Here is an 18,161-nt window from a genome sequence, read left to right as displayed (position 1 = left end):
CAAGTAGTTCAAAGTAAACCAAATGGAAAATCAATAATCTTCCAGAAACATCTTCAAAGCATAAAACATTTCATTTCTAATAGAGCAGTGGTTCTTAACCTTATTATGATTATGAATTCCTCTGAAAATCTTTTTACAGAAAGAAAAATGTATTTTTTTCCAAAGGTTTTATCATAGCTCAGAAGGCCCGTTAGAAACCTTTGTAATACAGTGTTCTCATGGATAAGCAACTCTAAACAAAGTACAAATTCATCAACTCAACACTAAACGCCTCCCATGAATTGGCTCCCCATTTGCCACTATTTCTCTAAGCACCACACTTTCCTCAAATGCATTAGTTATGGTTCTCTGAATATGACTTGCTATCTTTGTTCTGAGTATTTCCATTATCTGCACATTCCAGGCTATCCCAACCATCTAACTAGTCTTCGTGATCTGTCATAAGCAATACAACCCCCATGAAATCTTCCTTGATTCCCTAAACCTTCCTTTGAACTTGTCTTCTATCCTATACTTCCAATACCTTTCCCCATTTTGTATCATGGTCTATACCAAATGCTTGTCTAATCTGGGATTCTGAGTGATATAGCAGTGGAAATGAAAATTATTACCAAAGAAGTTCTTACTCCCTATAGTGGGCTAAATGGTGGCCCCCCCCAAAGATATGTCCACATTTTTACCTGAGGAACCTGTAAATATGATCGTATTTGGAAAAGGGGTCTTTGCAGATGTAATCAATAATCTGGAGATGAGATCATTTTGGATTATCCGGGTGGACCCAAACTCCAATGACAGTGTCCTTACGAGAGAAAGAAGAGAAGGCCATGTGAAGAGAGAAGCAGAGATTAGAATTATGTAACCACAAACCAAAGAATATGTGGAACCACCAAAAGCTGGAAGAAGCAAGGAAGGATTCTCTCCTAGAGTCTTTGGAGGGAATGCAGTAGCCTTGCTGACACTTTGATTTCAGACTTCTGGTCTCCAGAATTATGAGAGAATAAATTTCTATTGTCATAGGCCATCAGTTTTGTTGTAATTTGTTATGACAAAACTAGCAAACTATATAGCCCTTTCTAGTCATTTTTACTTACTTCATTTTTTGTTTATTGCAGTTCTGCAATGGTTAATTCTTTCTTTTTTTTTTTTTTTAAGATTTTATTTATTTATTTGACAGAGAGAGAGACTGCAAGAGAGGGAACACAAGCAGGGGGAGTGGGAGAGGGAGAAGCAGGCTTCCTGCTGAGCAGGGAGCCTGATGAGGGGCTTGATCCCAGGACCCTGGGATCATGACCTGAGCCGAAAGCAGACACTTAACAACTGAGCCACCCATGCGCCCCTGCAATGGTTAATTATTTCAAGAGCATCAGAAGAGATTAAAAAAATGTAGAGGCTCCCCAAATCCCTCCTTATTCTTCTGCTATTTTCTGCAACAGTCTCTTAATTTCCTTTATCAATAGTCTTCTGAAAGTGCCAGTGCAGGAAAGCATTTGAATAGGAAAGAACTATATTCCTGTGAAAGCTGACATCACCAACCATGACATGTGGTGAGTTGGAGGATGAAAGTCTGGGTTCTAAAACCGGCTCCTGACCTTGTGAATCTGAACAGGTTACTTCTTTGACCTTTTATCATCCATAAACAATTCTTTGAGGGTTGCTGTAAGAAGTAAATAGGCAATGAATGTAAAGCTACTGGCATAAAAGGTATTTAGTAAAGGTTAGTTAACGTGAAGGATGATTTTCTGGGTATAATACTGTCCCTGGCTTTTGATATACTGTTCTAGGATTTAAAAAAATCATTCTCACTCCCACAAAAATTCATTCTGGCCTGTTTTCAGGAAAAATAAGTTTAAGTAAAAACTTTAAGTATAGCCAAGCAGGAGATTTCTAGCATATTTCCGAAGAAGTTTTGCAATTTCTTTTGCGCTAAAGGAAAAGAATGAAAGCCTACACCTTTGATTTCCCTTCCCACCCATTTCCTATAAACTACATTAGCTCATACTTTGGTGTTTCATTATCTGCCAAACTTTTTCTTTCAGTTCAGGATGAAGAGCCTATTTGGATAGGACACCTAAATTCTATTTGAAATTTATACCACTGAACATAATTTTTCATGCTCAGAGTTGGGAGAGAACAATAAAGAGATACAAGAAGTTCATAATTTTTTGGTTTGCCTAGATGAACCTAACAAACATAGATAATGTAGCACCTTTCAATCTCCAAATTCAAAAAAAAATTTTTGAAGGTAACATAAAGCATACTGATAGACTGTGGCAAATTAATTTTTAGAATTCTTAAATAAGCACTGTCATCAAATGAATTGAATGCTCACACTTGTAGTGCCATATTTGCACTTCTTTTGTTCTCAGTTAAATTATTCTGACATTAAGTTCACTAATGGAAGAACTGTATCTGATATAAACACCTGTCTAGTGGGGAAACAAATAACAAGCAAAATGAGACACAGATTTTAAGGCAACACACACAATTAACCTTCCACAGAAGCCTATGGTTTATATAGAAGCTTTATGACAAGATGAAAATTTACTAATCTGAATGACCAAAACTTTAGAAGATGACAATGAAAAGAGGCAAACCTCACTTTAAGAAAAGTCAACAAAAAAAGGAACTTGGAAAGCAGGTAAAATGGAAGTTATTTACAATATAAAAACATTCACTACAGTTACTTTGGTAGTAAGCAACTCTAGTATACCTAACAGCACTGAATGCATAAAAATTCAACTTGCATTTCACTTTTTCAGAGCAAATTTACAACTTAAGGTGAGGTTCACTTGTAATGGTATCTAAAAAGTGGCTTTCCTTCCTTGCCACTCAGGCTTGCTCCAACTCTCTGGAGTACCATGGAGGCACAGAGCAACTCTCTGGTGTCAGACTGTTCTCAGGGCAGATGGAGGGCCGAGGCTGGTTTTCCCAGGAATGGCCAGCCCAAAGTAAGGCCACTGGCCAGCAACTCCCGGGCCAGCTGGCATGGAACAAAGTGTCTGGTTCCTACCTCCAGAGCAGAGGAAACTCAGCCAGCTGGCTTTCGATGGGCTGCACTAGTTGGAGTGCTCACAATTCCTTTCAAACCATCTGGCATTCTTTTTGAACCCTCAATTTACCCAGCACTATACTCTGATGTCTGAAATGCTCAGATAATTGGAGGAATCCCCACTGCCTACCTAGATAAGAAAGAGGCAGAATAATGCTAAGTCAATTACTTCAAGAAATAATTTCTAAAGTTAAGAGTTGCTCTCATTTTACCTTGTGTATTATCTACCTTAAAATCTAAACTGTTCCCATGATTATTAAGAAAACTTTCAAAATAAATATCAGGTCAAATAAGAAGAAAATAGGCTAAACAGACAATTTAACATGTAGAAAAGTTGTAAGGCTTGTAAGACATGACCCTCACTACTCTGAACTTCTACAGAGCCTGTCTGTATCCTTCATGTGGCCCTAAAAGTAGACTTTGTATTGCTATATATACTTATCCTCCCAGCTAACTAGTAAGTGAAGAGTGTCTTCCAGCTGCTTTTTTTTCCTTACAGCTAATTTTTTTTTTTTTTTTTAAGATTTTATTTATTTATTTGACAGAGAGAGACACAGTGAGAGAGGGAATACAAGCAGGGGGAGTGGGAGAGGGAGAAGCAGGCGTCCTGCCGAGCAGGTAGCCTGATGCAGGGCTCGATCCCAGGACCCTGGGATCATGACCTGAGCTGAAGGCAGACGCTTAACGACTGAGCCACCCAGGTGCCCCACCTTACAGCTAATTTTACAAAAAGATCTGTTAATGATGTATTGAGTGTTTTAAAAGTTCCATTTCTAGAAATAAGAAAACTTAATCTGGAATAACATGAAGAAAGGACCTCTCCTCCAGGCAAGCCAAATAAAGAACAGGACTTGGCTTGACATAAAAATATTTTATTAAGTGGTCAAAATGACTTATCAAGTGACCAAACTGTTGCAAAGTGCTATAGGGTTGCTCATCTGTCAGGACTCCTGGGTAGCTCAGTTGGTTAAGCGTCGGACTCTTGATTTTGGCTCAGGTCATCTCGGGGTTGTGAGATAGAGCCCTGTGTTGGGCATGGAGCCTGCTTGGGATTCTTTCTTCCTCTCCCTCCCTCTCCTAAAAAAAAAAAAAGGGGGAGTTCATCTGACAATTGTAGATCATTTTACTAATCTATCACTAATCTGTCAATTGTAGATCATTTTACTAATCTATGACTAATCTATTACTAATATGGGAATAGAGAGGCCAGCAATCAGAAAAAAAAAAAACCAGCTGAGTTGCATTTATAGCCAGTATACCTTATGAGATAGAAGTGCTCTGAGCAAAAATATTAGATCAAACATTAGAAACTGGAGAAGGCTATACAAATAATAACTGTAATTACAGTTTTCATTGTGTTTATCCCCATGCCAAGTACTGACTTTAGCATTTTACATATTATTTCATTTGATATATACAACAAACATATGAGGTGGGTACTATTATTTCCATCTTGCAGATGAAGAAACAGAGTCATCAGGAAACCTGTCCAAAGTCACATGGCTAAATTGCAAGAGCTGGAATTCAACTCCAAGCAGTCTTACTCCAAGAATCTGGGTGCACAACTGCCAGTGTTAAGTTATACTCATGAAAGAATGAAATGTAGGGAAAAATTCAATCATTAAAATAGTCTTTGTAATTCTTTCAACTCTAAGTGTAGCAAAAGGTGGTAATTAGGGGCACCTGGGTGGCTCAGTCAGTTAAGGGCCCGACTCTTGATTTTTGGCTCAAGTCATGAGCTCAGGGGCCTGGGATTGAGCACCTCGGGTTCCATGCTCAGCAGGGAATCTGCTTGAGATTCTTTCCTGTTGCCCCTCCCTCCATTCATGCTTGCTCATGCTCTCTCTCTAAAATAAAGAAATAAATCTTTTTTAAAAAGTGGTAATTAAAAAAATTAACAAACACTGATTTTCTTGTCAGAAATTTTTAAAAAGCAAGAGCTATTCTACCAGGTTAAAAATGTCAGTTTTGCCTTTTTTTTGCCAGTTGCTATTCTAAGGGACAGAGTGGTAAACAGGGCAGATGGAAATCTTTGCCTTCCTGGAGCTAAGGTTCTAGTCGGGGTAAGAGACAAAAAAATCAGTTAACAGAATTTCAGAGTTATACATTTTACAGAGGAGGTAGGAAGGAAATGTGTATTTCTCTTTTGAGACATTTAACTATGAAGGTAAATGAAAGGGATGGATGGGAGGTCAGGGGGAAGTTGTTTTTAGTTTTGTTGTAATTTTAAAATTATTTTTAAAGATGGGCAACATCAGAGCATGTTTGTATGTTGACATGGATGGTGCCTTGGAGGGTTGCTGATGATGCAAAAGAGAGACAAATTCAGGAGTAAGTCCTTGAGTAGATATTAGAGGGAATATGGAAGGGAGGGAAGCTGGCCTCTCATAGGAAGAAAACATAAAACATGGGCCCTAAGAAAGGTGGATTTCTAGATTTGGTGAGTGGAAGTTGAGTGGTATCTGTCTTATAACTTCTAAACCTCAATGAAATATGTAGCCTGCTTATCTGCATGGGGAAGGGTGGGCTGCTCATGAGTTTAAAGAGTGGGAAGAAATTATTAAATAGTTATAGGCAAAAATATTAGGAATCTGATCGCTTTCCTGGGCAGTGCTGAGAGTCCACTTCAGATTTCTGGTCATGAATCTAAGTTCTCTAATATTCAACCACTTATGTGCACTCACGGAAAAACCAGATGAGAGATAAAACAGCTATAAATAGAAAAAAAAATTCCTGGCTAAAAAATAAAATAAAAAAATATGTATCCAAGAGCATATGTATCCATGTCACAGTTACTAACAATGTCCAATCAAGCTGTGGTCTACATAGCTCCATTTGTCTCCACCTTCTCACAACAGAAATTCTTGTAAATAATATATTTGTCATATTTAGTCACGACATATTTAATCATAAAGCTTAAAGATTATTTCTTTTTGGTCATGAATGCTTCTGCTACTTCCTAAGGTAGTTTTTTTTTTTTTAAGATTTTATTTATTTGACAGAGAGAGCGAGAGAGCACAAGCAGAGGGTGTAGCAGAGGGAGAGGGAGAAGCAGGCTCCCCGCTGAGCAGGGAGCCCGATGCGGGCTTGAGCCCCAGGATGCTGGGATCATGACCTGAGAGGAAGGCAGATGCTTAACCATCTGAGCCACCCAGGCGCCCCCTAAGGTAGATTTTTTAAAATGCACCTGATAGTCTTGTACGTTTCAGAGGTGATTGCATTTCATTGCTTGAAGAAACTTTCTCTGTGGTAACTGAGATCCTAAAACAGAAGATCCTAAAATCTTCCAGAGTGGGAGAAAAATAGGAATGGGGATTAGACTTGGATTGGACTTCTTAATAGCAACATCAGAAGCTAATAGAACAATGCCTTCAAAAGAGGGACACTAATTTTCAATCTAGAATATTCAGCTAAACCACTATTCGATTCACGTGTGGGGGTTAAACGAAGACATTTCCAGATATGCAACTTCTGAATTCAGGAAGAATGTCAGTTTGTATGTGCCCTGTCTCTGGAAGGTACAATAGAATAAGGAAGACATAGGATCCAAGAAATAAAGGATCCAACACAGGAGGAAGGCAAAAAGAATTCCCAAGATATGGCAAAGGGAAGTCCTAGATGACAGGAAGGAAAAAGAAATGAAACAGATTACCTGAAAATATTGAAAGATTATCAGTTGTCAGATATTGAGGATGAGTCAGTGACTGGTACAAAGAAAACAAAGCAAATGAAAAACAAACAAAAGAGGCAATTATTTAATTTAGAGAAACAAAAGCACAAGATAGAAAATGTAATACTAGTAGGCTACATGGCTCATCTGTGAATAACAGGTACATTGTCACAGTCATATAAATACTGAATACTGACTTGACTGGGAACTGTACTTATGTAGGACAACCAAGTCCTCAACATCCAAAATAGAAGTCCACAGATGATGTCCAAAGATGGAAAATCAAGAAATAAGTTTAAACATTAAGAATGAAGTAAATATAAAGGTAAATACCAGAAAGAACTGCTAAGAGTTGAAAGCATTTCAACATTCTGAAACTGCTGATTTTTTACTAATCTAAAAAATGGCAATTTCATATAAGTTAATACATTATAACATTACTTTATCACTGATTTTATTTTATTTTGTAAAAATTTTTTATTTATTTTTGCGAGCATGCAGGGCTGGGGGGGTGGGGAAGAGTGAGCACGCAAGCGCACGCACGACGCGCAGAGGGAGAAGCAGACTCCCCACTGAGCAGGGAGCCCAATGCTGGACTCCGTCCCAGGACCCTGGGATCATGACCTGAGCCAAAGGCAAATGCTCAAATGACTGAGGCACCCAGGCGCCCTATTACTGAGTTTAGAATAAGCTGCCATTTGAAACAAAACAATTATTGATAGAAAGTGCTCAATAGAAAAAAAGCTCTACTTTTTGTTATCAGACATTTTTGGGGGAATAAAATACCGCAGTTTGAGGTAACAAAGTGTTACTATACATGCTATCACCATCACTGACATAACAGTATTACTATTGCTAATAGAAAGAATATCTTTACTACTAAAACGGCATTTAACATAATTTAATCTATTTTCATGATACAGAAATTACTTCAGAATTTTTCTTCAAACATCATACTACAGAAATGCTAAACGATGGGTTGGTAAAGAATTTGATTAACAGAATGCCGAATAAAAAGGCCAGGATGTTTTTAAGTTCCTTTCTTGATACAAACAATAGCTAAGTCACTCTTGCAAAATAAAGTTCCACAATACTGTGTGGTACTATGCAAGCCTGTTTCAGTGATAATTCCGGTTATACTACTCTGTTTATCTAAGACTTCCCCTTATGGTTTGTTTTAAGGGAATTCCTAAAAAAAAAATCTCATGCAGGCAGTTATAAATTATTGGGGTTGCTTCAATATTAGTGACACTAGTTTATGAAGTTAATGAAGGCCTTGTTTTTAAGTTAACTTATTTTGAGTTAAGTTCATTGATACTAAAATTTTATTTAAATTCTTCATCATAAAAACAAAAGTTCTCCAAAGTCAACCTTTACTAATTTTACTTTTACAAAAAAAGAATTTGACCATGCTAACATAAGTTAAGACTTTTACCAAGAATAATATATTCCTATCCAACCAATGGAAAATTTCCCCTTCAAATTAAAAGCAAATGTTTTCAATAGAGGGAATATTCATAAACAGATGCTGTGGAAGACTGCTTAGTTTGGATTTCATTTTGCACTAAAAACTACCAGGAATTAAAATACAGATGATTAAAAAATAATCTTAAAGAGAATCTTAAAACTGAACCAATTCAATTATTCATATCACCCAATAAGATCTTAATTTTTTTACCACTATTTTCAATCAAAAGAGCACAGGAAAAATCTATTTTGAAAATGTGTTTCTTATATACAAGTTTAGCTAATTTCCTCTCTCTCTGCAAAATTATAAGGGTAAAAAAGAAACTGAAAATGCAACCAACAATATTCTAAAACTTATAAAATCTGGTATAAAAAGAGAAAAAGGTCCAAACTATTACAAATGCCTCCTTTTAATTGGTCTGCATCAACTGTAACTCTTCATAACTACCAAGACAACAAAGTCAGGCAGTCCAACCCATGGAACCAAAGTCTGTGGGAACCTGCAGAGCTTCCTTCTTTCTCTGGGGACGAGGACAAGGATAAAAGGTGTTCTGTTTTCCAGTAGTCCTGTAAGAGGAGCCATTGAGCTGGGCCACACAACCAGACAACAGAGCACAGGAAAATTCAGATCAAAGCAAGGACGCATGCCAGGGTAATATGCAATAAAACCCTTTGCCAAAGCACTCAGAGAAAAAAGCAAGGAGGTGGAGAGAACCTGCTGGACCACCTTCTTAACACAGGGAGACAGGGAGAAACAAAATCTGCTTCTACTGAGGAGCTGAGAAGACAGTGTCCTAGATATGTTGGAGTATTTCTGTAGACGTATGTATGAGTAAAGAGACATATTACCAATGAACTAAACCCAGAACGCAGTGTCCTATATGTTCTGGAGTATTCCCATACACATAATATAGGAGTATATTACCATTACCTAAACCCAAAAAGCAAAGTGTTCTAAGTATACAGATATATGAGAATATTAATTTTCAATGAACATATAAAAATATTCATTTTCAATTAACAAAACGCACTGGTTTTACAGTAAGAAACATAAAATATTGTTTGAAAGAATATCAGAGACAGAATTGGGTGAAGTTCTAATGAATTAATATCTCTTTTTCTTCATACCCTTTTTAATCTCTGATTCTCTCATTTCATAGGGGACACGGAGGACGGACGGACGGACGGACGGACACACACACACACACACACACACACACAAAATTAGGTCTCCGGAAACAAAGGAGGGTCCTTAATTATCCGGCCTGTGGAAGCACACACGCCCCCCACCCACAGATAGGGGCCACCACCTGACTTTAATTAATGAGTAAGATGAGGCGAGAGATCTCACCCCAGCCCACAGCCATGCACACAGTGACAAACGGGCACGAGACAAACGCCACAAAGAAAGGGGAGGGGCAGGTGGGGACCAGGAAAAACACTGCCACGCCGCACCCCCCCAGGCGCGTTCCCATGGCCAGCGCGGAGGCAGCCGTCCTCGCCATCCTCGTCCTCGCCTCCCGGCTCATCCAAGCCGCCTCCCCAGCCCGGGGACCGACGCCGGGCACGGGCTAGCGGGGCGTGCGGGGCGCCGCGAACCTTCCCTCTGTGACCTCCCCGTGACAGACAGCCTCGCGCCGCCCTTTGTGCGGGACTCAGCCTCCGGCCCCGGTGGACCCCCCCCCCCCCGCGTCCCTCCCGGCCTGGGCCGCTGTCCCACCCTTCCCCGTCCCCGCCGAAACGCCCGGGAGTGTGAATGGGGGAGGCTGGCGCGGGCCCGCGGTCTCCTCAGCATCCCGAACCCCGAGCCGCCCGGTCCCCTAAGCCCCGGCCCCGGGGCGACGGCCCCCGGTGCCCTGCCCTCGCTCCCTCACTTACTCGGGCGCGCCGGCTGCGGCGGCGGGTATGCGGGACCGTCAGCGCGAGGCGGCAGGAGGGAGGCTGCAGGCGACGAGCGTCCGTCGGCACCGAGCGCGGCTGAGGTGGCGGCGGCAGACTGCGCGCGGCGGCCCCCGACGAGGGGCGGGCCCGGCGGGGGAGGGGCGGGCGCCGCGCCTCTCATTCATGCCGCGGGGGCGGGGTGAGGGACCCGGATGCCCGGGCAGCTCCCGCCCACCTCGCTGAGGGCGCCTTGGCTTCAGAGTATGCAGTGCGCAGGCGCGGCGCTCGGTGTCCTGTCCTGGTTCCGCCCCGCCCCCTGAGGGGGGCATTTCCACGGGCGGGGCTGCAGCAGATAGACCGATTCCCTCATCTGTTTAGTATTTTTGCGTGTTCTATAAACATTTTTTAAGGTGAAAGTTTGGAACGCCACCTCCTTCCTAGCATCCAGCCTCCCAATCTCCGAGGGCACGGGAATGCCCATTAGTTAGATGGAAAGACAGTACACACCGCCCCCTTCCTCCATTTGTCTCTCCTGCAGCAGGTCCTCTCCGCTGAATGCTGGGACCATAGTGGTAGATGAGACCCAGAATCTGCCCAGGTAGTGGAGAGAAGCGTGTGCAAGAAAGAGTGCATTACATTGTTTATTTGCATTGACCTGGTCCCCTCAGCCCCCAGCCCTCATTCCACAGGGCAGGCAAGAAACTGACCATGGTTTTGAAGAGGGCCCAGACCTTTCTGTAAAATCAAGGCCTGGGGTGTTGCAGCTCCAAGGATCTGTGAAGGCCTCTCGTCTTTGGTAGACGGTGTACTCTGTGGAGACACCCTCCTTTCTTAGCCCCTTGGCACTGCCACTCCTGGGCCACAGAAATCTTTGGGGATGCTGGGAGCCTGTAGGAGGCCTCACAGCCTTCCCCTTTGAGGTTCCTCAGCTGAGTGTGAGGGTACAGCTCAGTCCTGATGTTCCCTTCTGAGGTTCTCCTTCCTTTTCCTATCTTCCAGCCTTCCCTCACATAAACCATAAGCAACTCAGTGGCTTAACTTTGGGAAGCAAATTCATCATGGCAAGTGCCTATAGACAAATTCCCTCTGCTTTGCAAGCCATAAGCTTCCAAGGCAAGGGGGAAGTAAAGACAAAAACATCAGTGAACATCTCAAGAAGTTACCCAGCAGTTACAGTCCCCCAAGGTGAGAGATGGTTGGAGGCATGTGCTCTGTAGAGTGTGACAAAAGGAAGGATGGGGGAGGCCCATTCTTCCTTTAAAGCTGCCTATCAACACCTACCCCTTGCCCTTCAAGCCAAGAACCTCAGGGGCCCTTTCATTCTCTCACTTCCCTTCTAGCTCTCAAAGGGAGTTGTCACCAGAAGGACCTTCCCAACTCTGGTTTGCTGATACCTGTCACTCTGTCTAAACCAGGCCTCCTCGTCTCTCTCCTGGCCTATTGATTCCCATGCAAATCAATTCCCAGGATATGCAGATCTGCCCATGTCACTGTCTTTTTCTAAAGTGACCCACTTGATCTTTACTTTCCGGTCATTTCCAGAGCAACACCACAATGTTTCACCCTCAGTGCCTGTGTTCTTGATGTTTTCTTTACTAGGAAAGCAAAACTTATCTAGGAACACTCAAGAGTCACTTTTTAATGAAGTCTTCCTTCCTTTCTCCACCTTGTTGACAGACTTTCTTTTGGAATCCTCCTGGGTCCTGTACCCAAGTCCCTGTGAGCCCCAGGCATACTTAGGATTCATACCCATTTGTTGGTATTTTACTCCCCCGCCAGAATGTGAGCCCTTCAACAATGGGAACAATGTCTCCTCAAGACCTAGCAGGTGATTGGCAAAACAATTAGGAAGCAATGGTTGTTGGGAGAGGTGATATTCCCTGGGAGGCCAGGGAGGTTCCACAGGGGTGAGAAGAGCTGAACTCTCTTTTCTTTCTCCTCCCTTCTTGTGGCTTCCTTTACCCTCAACGTGTTAGGAAACCTGTTTTATTTGTTTGTTTAAAAAGCTTGGCTAGAAATTCTCTAGTCCAAGCTGGTTGTAGGGTAGAGGGTGGAGTGGCTTTAGCTTCATGTCCTTTGTCCTTATGGACAAACTCAGGAGAGAGAGAGAGAGAGAGAGAGAGTAGATTGTTCCTTGTTCCTCTTGGGAGAGAAGTCAGATTTTTTGGTCTCCTGGTGTCTCCAGCTAGAGTTCACAAGCTGATCCATGATCCTATCTGTCTAGTGATACAGAAGGTTCTACTTCCCTCTTAGTATACCCAACCGCCCCCACCTAGGCAAAATGCATGTGCGGGTGGAGTGTGGGTACATTTAGAGAGATCTGGGCAGTTTAGGTGAGCACCCCCCAAACAGCAGACGTCCAGGACTTGAAGTAGTGGCTTTCTCAGCTAACATGGGCTCTTGTTCCTTGTGATGGAGGAGTGGGAAAGCCTTCACTGTTTAGGGCCTCAGAGGATCTCTCTCTCTCTATTTCCTCTCCGCTCAGACCTCTCTCATCCTCTTCCTACATTATACTTCTTTTAAAGCATTTGCCTCACTCTAACCCATTACTCAGAAAACCACCCTTACCTGCATGGCAGAAGTCTTTCAAGACCCCTCTACCCTCTGGAAAATAAATGACATCTAATTTTAAATCAAATGGTAGTGACCAATTTTGGAACAGCAACTTTCTGGATGGTAACTGTAGTGGGAGCAAGGGCTGCTTTTAGTCATCTTGGATCTGGTGCTCAATAAGAGTTTGTTGAATGACTGTATGGCCAATGAAGGCAAAATCAGTGTTTCTAAGAGAAGCTAGAAATCAAAGGTTGTCCTCAGCCCAACCCCTCTGCCCATCCTCTCCTCCTGGTGAGAACTATCCATCTGTTAAGTGGTGGGCACTATCCCAGAAAAACATTCCTCATATTGGCCAAAGATTTGGCTGCTTAGTTATCTAGACCTCTGGATGACCCTTTCAAGGGTCGACCAGTCAATGCTTTGACCCTTTGGACTGGGTCAGCAGAGGAATCTCACTATTTCTGTGAGAACCTGAGGTGTGTTCCTGTGTTCTCTGAACCCCTTCATTTGAGAATTCCAGTCTTCTCCTGGGCCTCCTCCTCCAAGAACCCTCCCAATAGCCCATGTGGACCTCTAGATGGGGTGTGACCCTGCCCATAGAGGCCTGAATTGCTCCTTGGTGCAGTATGTGTGTATACAATTGTGAAACAGTGCAAATGTGGGAGGAAGTGTAGGTTCCTATGTGCATGGTGGCTTTGGGTAAGACTGTGTCCACCCTCAGAAACAGAAGGCAGGGATTCTGCCCTCAGCCACCAGCAATCCATACTGCCTTTCTGGCACCCACAGGCCCAATCACCCAAACAGAACTCAGAGCCCTGAAAATATAAATGTGCTCAGGAGCCCATGTGAGAGTTAGCTGAGGCCAGCTGCAGATGGAGAGAATGGGAGCACAACTTCCCAGGGGTGGTGCGGCCTGCTCAGACTAACCATCACATTGGAGTCCACCTGTCTTAGTGTGGATTCTCCCAAAAAGAGGCCCAAGACAAGGGCTGGAATGCAGGTAATAGTGGAAACAGGAGTGAAGAAATGGGAAAGCAAGATAGAGAAGGGAGAAAAGCTAATCCAAAGGGGTGTTGATGAGCCAGTTACTGCCATGGGCACCTCAGAGAAACCTGGTGGAACAGTCTCAACACTGTCCTCCCAAATGATGAGGAGGCTGGGGTATCTACCTTATGATTTCCATCTCCCTGTTGCTTCTAAATGACCATCAGGGAACTTTCAAGTTATGGCTGTGCAGCAAGGCAAGCTACCTAGCTCAGGTCCTCCTCCCTCTACCACTACAACCACCATTAGAAACCCCCCACCCTCCCCACCACAATTCCTGCCCCTCTTGAGTTCTCTCACCCAATTGTGTCATTACCTTTTCTCTTTGTTCTTAGGTCTGAGCTTGTAAGAGGAAGTGAAGTGGGGTGATATCTTTGCCCGCAAACCGTTCTAAGAAAAAGGAACTATAGTGGTTCTTCCCCCATTTGAATCTATCCAATCTACCCAAATAGCTCTCCGCCATCATCACCTCGTCCCAAAGCAAGGCACAGGAAAGAGAGAGAGAGAGAGCAAGAAAGCAGGCAGGCTTTCTGGAATGACTTCTGGCATCCCAGAGTCATAGAAGCAGAGCTAGAAGAATGAACCCTCTCCTTAGAAAGATGAGCCCCCTGTTTTGTTTCTCCTTTTGCTTCTCCTGCTATTGCAGCACCTCCTCTAAGCAGGCTTCCGTGGTTTGTCTTGGCTTTCCGCCCTTCTAACCCACATGATTGTAATCGGGACTCAGTCCTTCATGCCCTCTGAAGGCTCTGAGGCAGGCAAAGACCATGACTGGGGGAAGAGCCTTGAACTCTGTAGTGGAGTGTGTCCTCCACCCTGAGACACGGCTTCCGTCACAGGCCTCTGGCTCCCTTACCTAGAGTTCTCACTCGCCTGTCTGTCATCCAAAGGAGCATACCGGGAGAACAATGCTGGGAGGCAATGTGTTTCTAATACCACCAGAGGCTTCTTTCTTCCCTCCCCCTCCCCAGTTAAAATGGTGAAACGAACCCACACATCTACTTTTGCTCCTTCCTGAAAGCCACTAAAACTATTCTAAAGGGATTGTTTTTTATTCTTTATTTATTTTTAAAGATTTTATTTATCTTTTTGACAGAGAGAGACACAGCAAGAGAGGGAGCACAAGCAGGGGGAGTGGGAGAGGGAGAAGCAGGCCCCCCACGGAGCAGGGAGCCTGATGCAGGGCTCGATCCCAGGACCCTGGGATCATGACCCGAGCTGAAGGCAGAAGCTTAATGACTGAGCCACCCAGGCGCCCCAAGGGATTGTTTTTTTTAAAAAGACACAAATTCACAAGGACAGAGAGGATAGAAAGGGAGACAATGGCAAAAAGAATTTTGTAAGCTGGAAAACGGATGAGTGGCGATTGACTTAGCAGACAAGAAAGCGAAAAACCCAGGAAAAGCTAAGAACAGCCTTATTTTCATGGCAAAATCCTAAAAACAAAACAAAACAAAAACTCCAAAAAACAAACAAATAAAAGGAATTGGCAGTCCTAGATAACCTCTGGAACTGAGCAAGCCACAATCAGGACAACTGGGTGAAACGTGATTGGGAAGCAATTAAAGTCTCCCTTCTATCACCCTCCATGCTGCAGAGCCCCATCTCCCAACAGGCACATGGCTGGAGATGTAGCTTCTAGAAGAGGGTAAAACAGAAGGTCTCTCGATTGAGTGTACCAGGGATGGCTGTGAGCAAAGGTTTCATGTGAAGAACAGGGGCATTAAGTGAATATTTACTCACTGCACATAGATCCTCAGCTTTCTTCTCTGCTCACTTACCAAATCCCTGACAGCCATACTCCACCCCTCGTCTCTGGAATTCTGACCAGCCCCAAAGGAAAGAACTAAGGATCCTGACATTAGAAATCCCAATAAATGACAACCCGTGTCACCCTACAGTGAATCTCTTGAGTTGACAAGTCTGAATCCCACACTTTCAATAAGCTTTTCAGGCCTTTAGTCTTTTTTTTTTTTTAAGATTTTATTTATTTATTTGACAGAGAGAGAGACAGCGAGAGAGAGGGAACACAAGCAGGGGGAGTAGGAGGGGGAGAAGCAGGCTTCCCGCTGAGCAGCGAGCCCGATGCGATGCGGGGCTCCACCCCAGGACTCTGGGATCATGACCTGAGCGGAAGGCAGATGCTTAACGACTCAGCCACCCAGGTGCCCCCAGGCCTTTAGTCTTAATCAAGAACAGACAGCCAAAGATCATGCCTTAGGTTCCCTGGAAACAGATGCTGAAATGAAGACTCAGGTGCACATGATTTATTGAGGGTGGGCTCTCGGGAGAAGCCTTCCCCATGCCTCATGTCTCACCTCCTCCAGAAGTAGCCAGGGAAGGAGCTGAGCAAGGGTGTGGTCTTGGCTGGAGTCTAGCCTCAGTCTGATTCCACAGGGAACCCTGGAGTGTGAATTGCACCACAGGATTGATTTCACCTGGAAGCAAGAGGGCTGTTTTGTGCCCACACATTAATCAATCATTGATTATGGGCTACCAGAGTGGAGGCCGTAATCTCCCAGGCAAGGCAGCTCCTGACTGTGGTCAATTCTCTAGAGAAAGGGGCAGCTCTGATCCATTAATAACCAACACTTGCAGCAGCTGGGGTATGGGTAAGATCCCAATAACTTCTGCTACAGGTTACCAGATATCTGAGGAAAACTGCTAACAGCAAGAGAAGGAAGAAATAATAACAAAAACAAATAAACAAGCAAACTAATAACCAAAATAAACATAAAAATAAGCCACTTGGAAGAAACCTGAACTTATTCTCAAGGATAAGAGATGATATTGCACCCATGAAACAAGAATAAGATGCTATTTTAGAAGACAGGGAACAAAAATAAGCTTTTAAAACAAACAAACAAACAAACATATAGCAGAAATGAAAAACTCAGTATTTCCCAGAAATAGATCCAAAAGACAAAACAATGAAAAATAGGAAAGAAAAGAGGACTGCAGGAGGAATAGTCCAGAAGCTGTAACATCTGAATAACAGTCATTCCAGAAAGAGAGGGGAGGAAATCATCAATGAGATAATTCAAGAAAAATTTCGCAAACTGTAAAAACAAATTTCCAGGTTGAAAGGGCCCATCATGTGCGTAGGTCAATGGGTAAAAGTGGCCCAACCAGTACACATACTTGTGAAATTTCAGAACCCTGGGGACAAAGGAGATTCCACAAGCTTGAATAAAGAAAAAAGAGTCATATACCAAGTCTCAAGAATCAGAATGGCTTCAGACTTCTCTTCACTGGAACTGTTCCAGGAACACTGAAAAGTAGAATAAAAAAGAGTAATATCCTTATAATTCTAAAGGAAATCTGTTTCCAATCTATAATTCTATAACCAGCCAACCCATCAATCAAAAACTAAGTAGAATAAAGACTTTCAGATATGCACAATCTCATGCATCCTTTACTTGGAAGTAACTAAAGGATGTGTTCTACCAAAATGAGGGAGTAAACCAAAGAGAATGACACAATACAGGAAGAAGGAGATCCAACACAGTGGAGGAGGTATGGGAATCCCTGTAAGGCTGAATATAGTGTGAACCTAGGAGGATTGGAGCTGAGAGACTCAAGACACAGATATGTTAAGGATCGTCATTACCAAGATGACCACTGACATTGTACCAATTTATAACCAGTTTTTCTTCGAGGTACAAACTTTTGAGGTAAATTGGCTAGATTACAGAGACCCCACTTATTGATGGAAAAAGCTCTCATCTAATACTGTTGAGACTTGGTATTCAGCTCTGGTTTTGTCTTGAAGTAGCTGTGCTGGGAAAGTCTCTTTCCCTTCCTGGACTTCTAGATCATCCTCTGTCAATGTCAAGAATGGGCATGTGTCTTGAATGGACAAGAATGCCATGTGTCTTTAAGGCTATCTGTGCCTCTGTGAAATGTATTCTTCATGATATACAGTTCTGTGAGTTTTGAAAAATGCATAGTTATGTAACCACCTCTGCAGTCATCACCCTTAAAAAAATGTTCTCATGCTAACTCCTTTGTAGTCAACCCATCTTTCCTCCCCTTAACTCCTGGAAACCACCAATCTATTCTCCATCCTTACCTTTCCTATAATATGGACATGGAATCATACAGTATAAAGCCTTTTGAGTCTGTTTTTTTCATTGAACACAATGCATTTCATTTGACACACTAGCCAGCAATTACCACTAATGTTGTTTCCAGTTCTCCCCCAAAGCAGCTTCTGAGGCAAGAATTCAAATGCAAATAGTTGATGTGGGAGGTGATCCCAGGAAGTGCTAGTTAAGGGAATGAAGAAGTGAGACAGGGAAGAGAAGGAAGCCAATATAGGGTGTGTTTTTTTCAAGTAGGATATCACTGTGGGCAAAAAGCTCCACCCTTTGGGGACTCTGGGGTCCACTGCAGAACCCCTACCTCAGAGCTGTCCAGCCTAATGGTTGAAGAAGCTGGGATATTTATCCACCAACTTCCTGTTCACCATTGGTTGAGGGTTGCCTCTGGGGGCCTTAA

The 18,161-nt window shown here is 43.0% G+C and overlaps 1 protein-coding gene across 5 annotated transcripts in view; it reads right to left on the bottom strand.

The window, feature by feature from the left end:
- RNF24 (ring finger protein 24) overlaps nt 1–10,213 on the bottom strand; it is a 91,391-nt gene extending 81,178 nt beyond the window's left edge. For 4 of the 5 annotated variants that reach the window (XM_078056990.1, XM_078056993.1, XM_078056994.1 and 1 more), the window contains exon 1: nt 10,065–10,213. The gene's annotated coding sequence lies outside the window, so the exon portion shown is untranslated. Of the gene's footprint in view, nt 1–680; nt 1,135–10,064 lie in introns of those variants that run through there. The other variant, XM_078056991.1, reaches the window with a different exon arrangement.
- Between the last annotated feature and the right edge of the window lie 7,948 nt (nt 10,214–18,161).

The sequence above is a fragment of the Halichoerus grypus genome, chromosome 10 (genome assembly GCF_964656455.1).
Source record: "Halichoerus grypus chromosome 10, mHalGry1.hap1.1, whole genome shotgun sequence".
Taxonomy (NCBI): domain Eukaryota; kingdom Metazoa; phylum Chordata; class Mammalia; order Carnivora; family Phocidae; genus Halichoerus; species Halichoerus grypus.
This window is presented reverse-complemented; position numbering and strand designations above follow the sequence as displayed.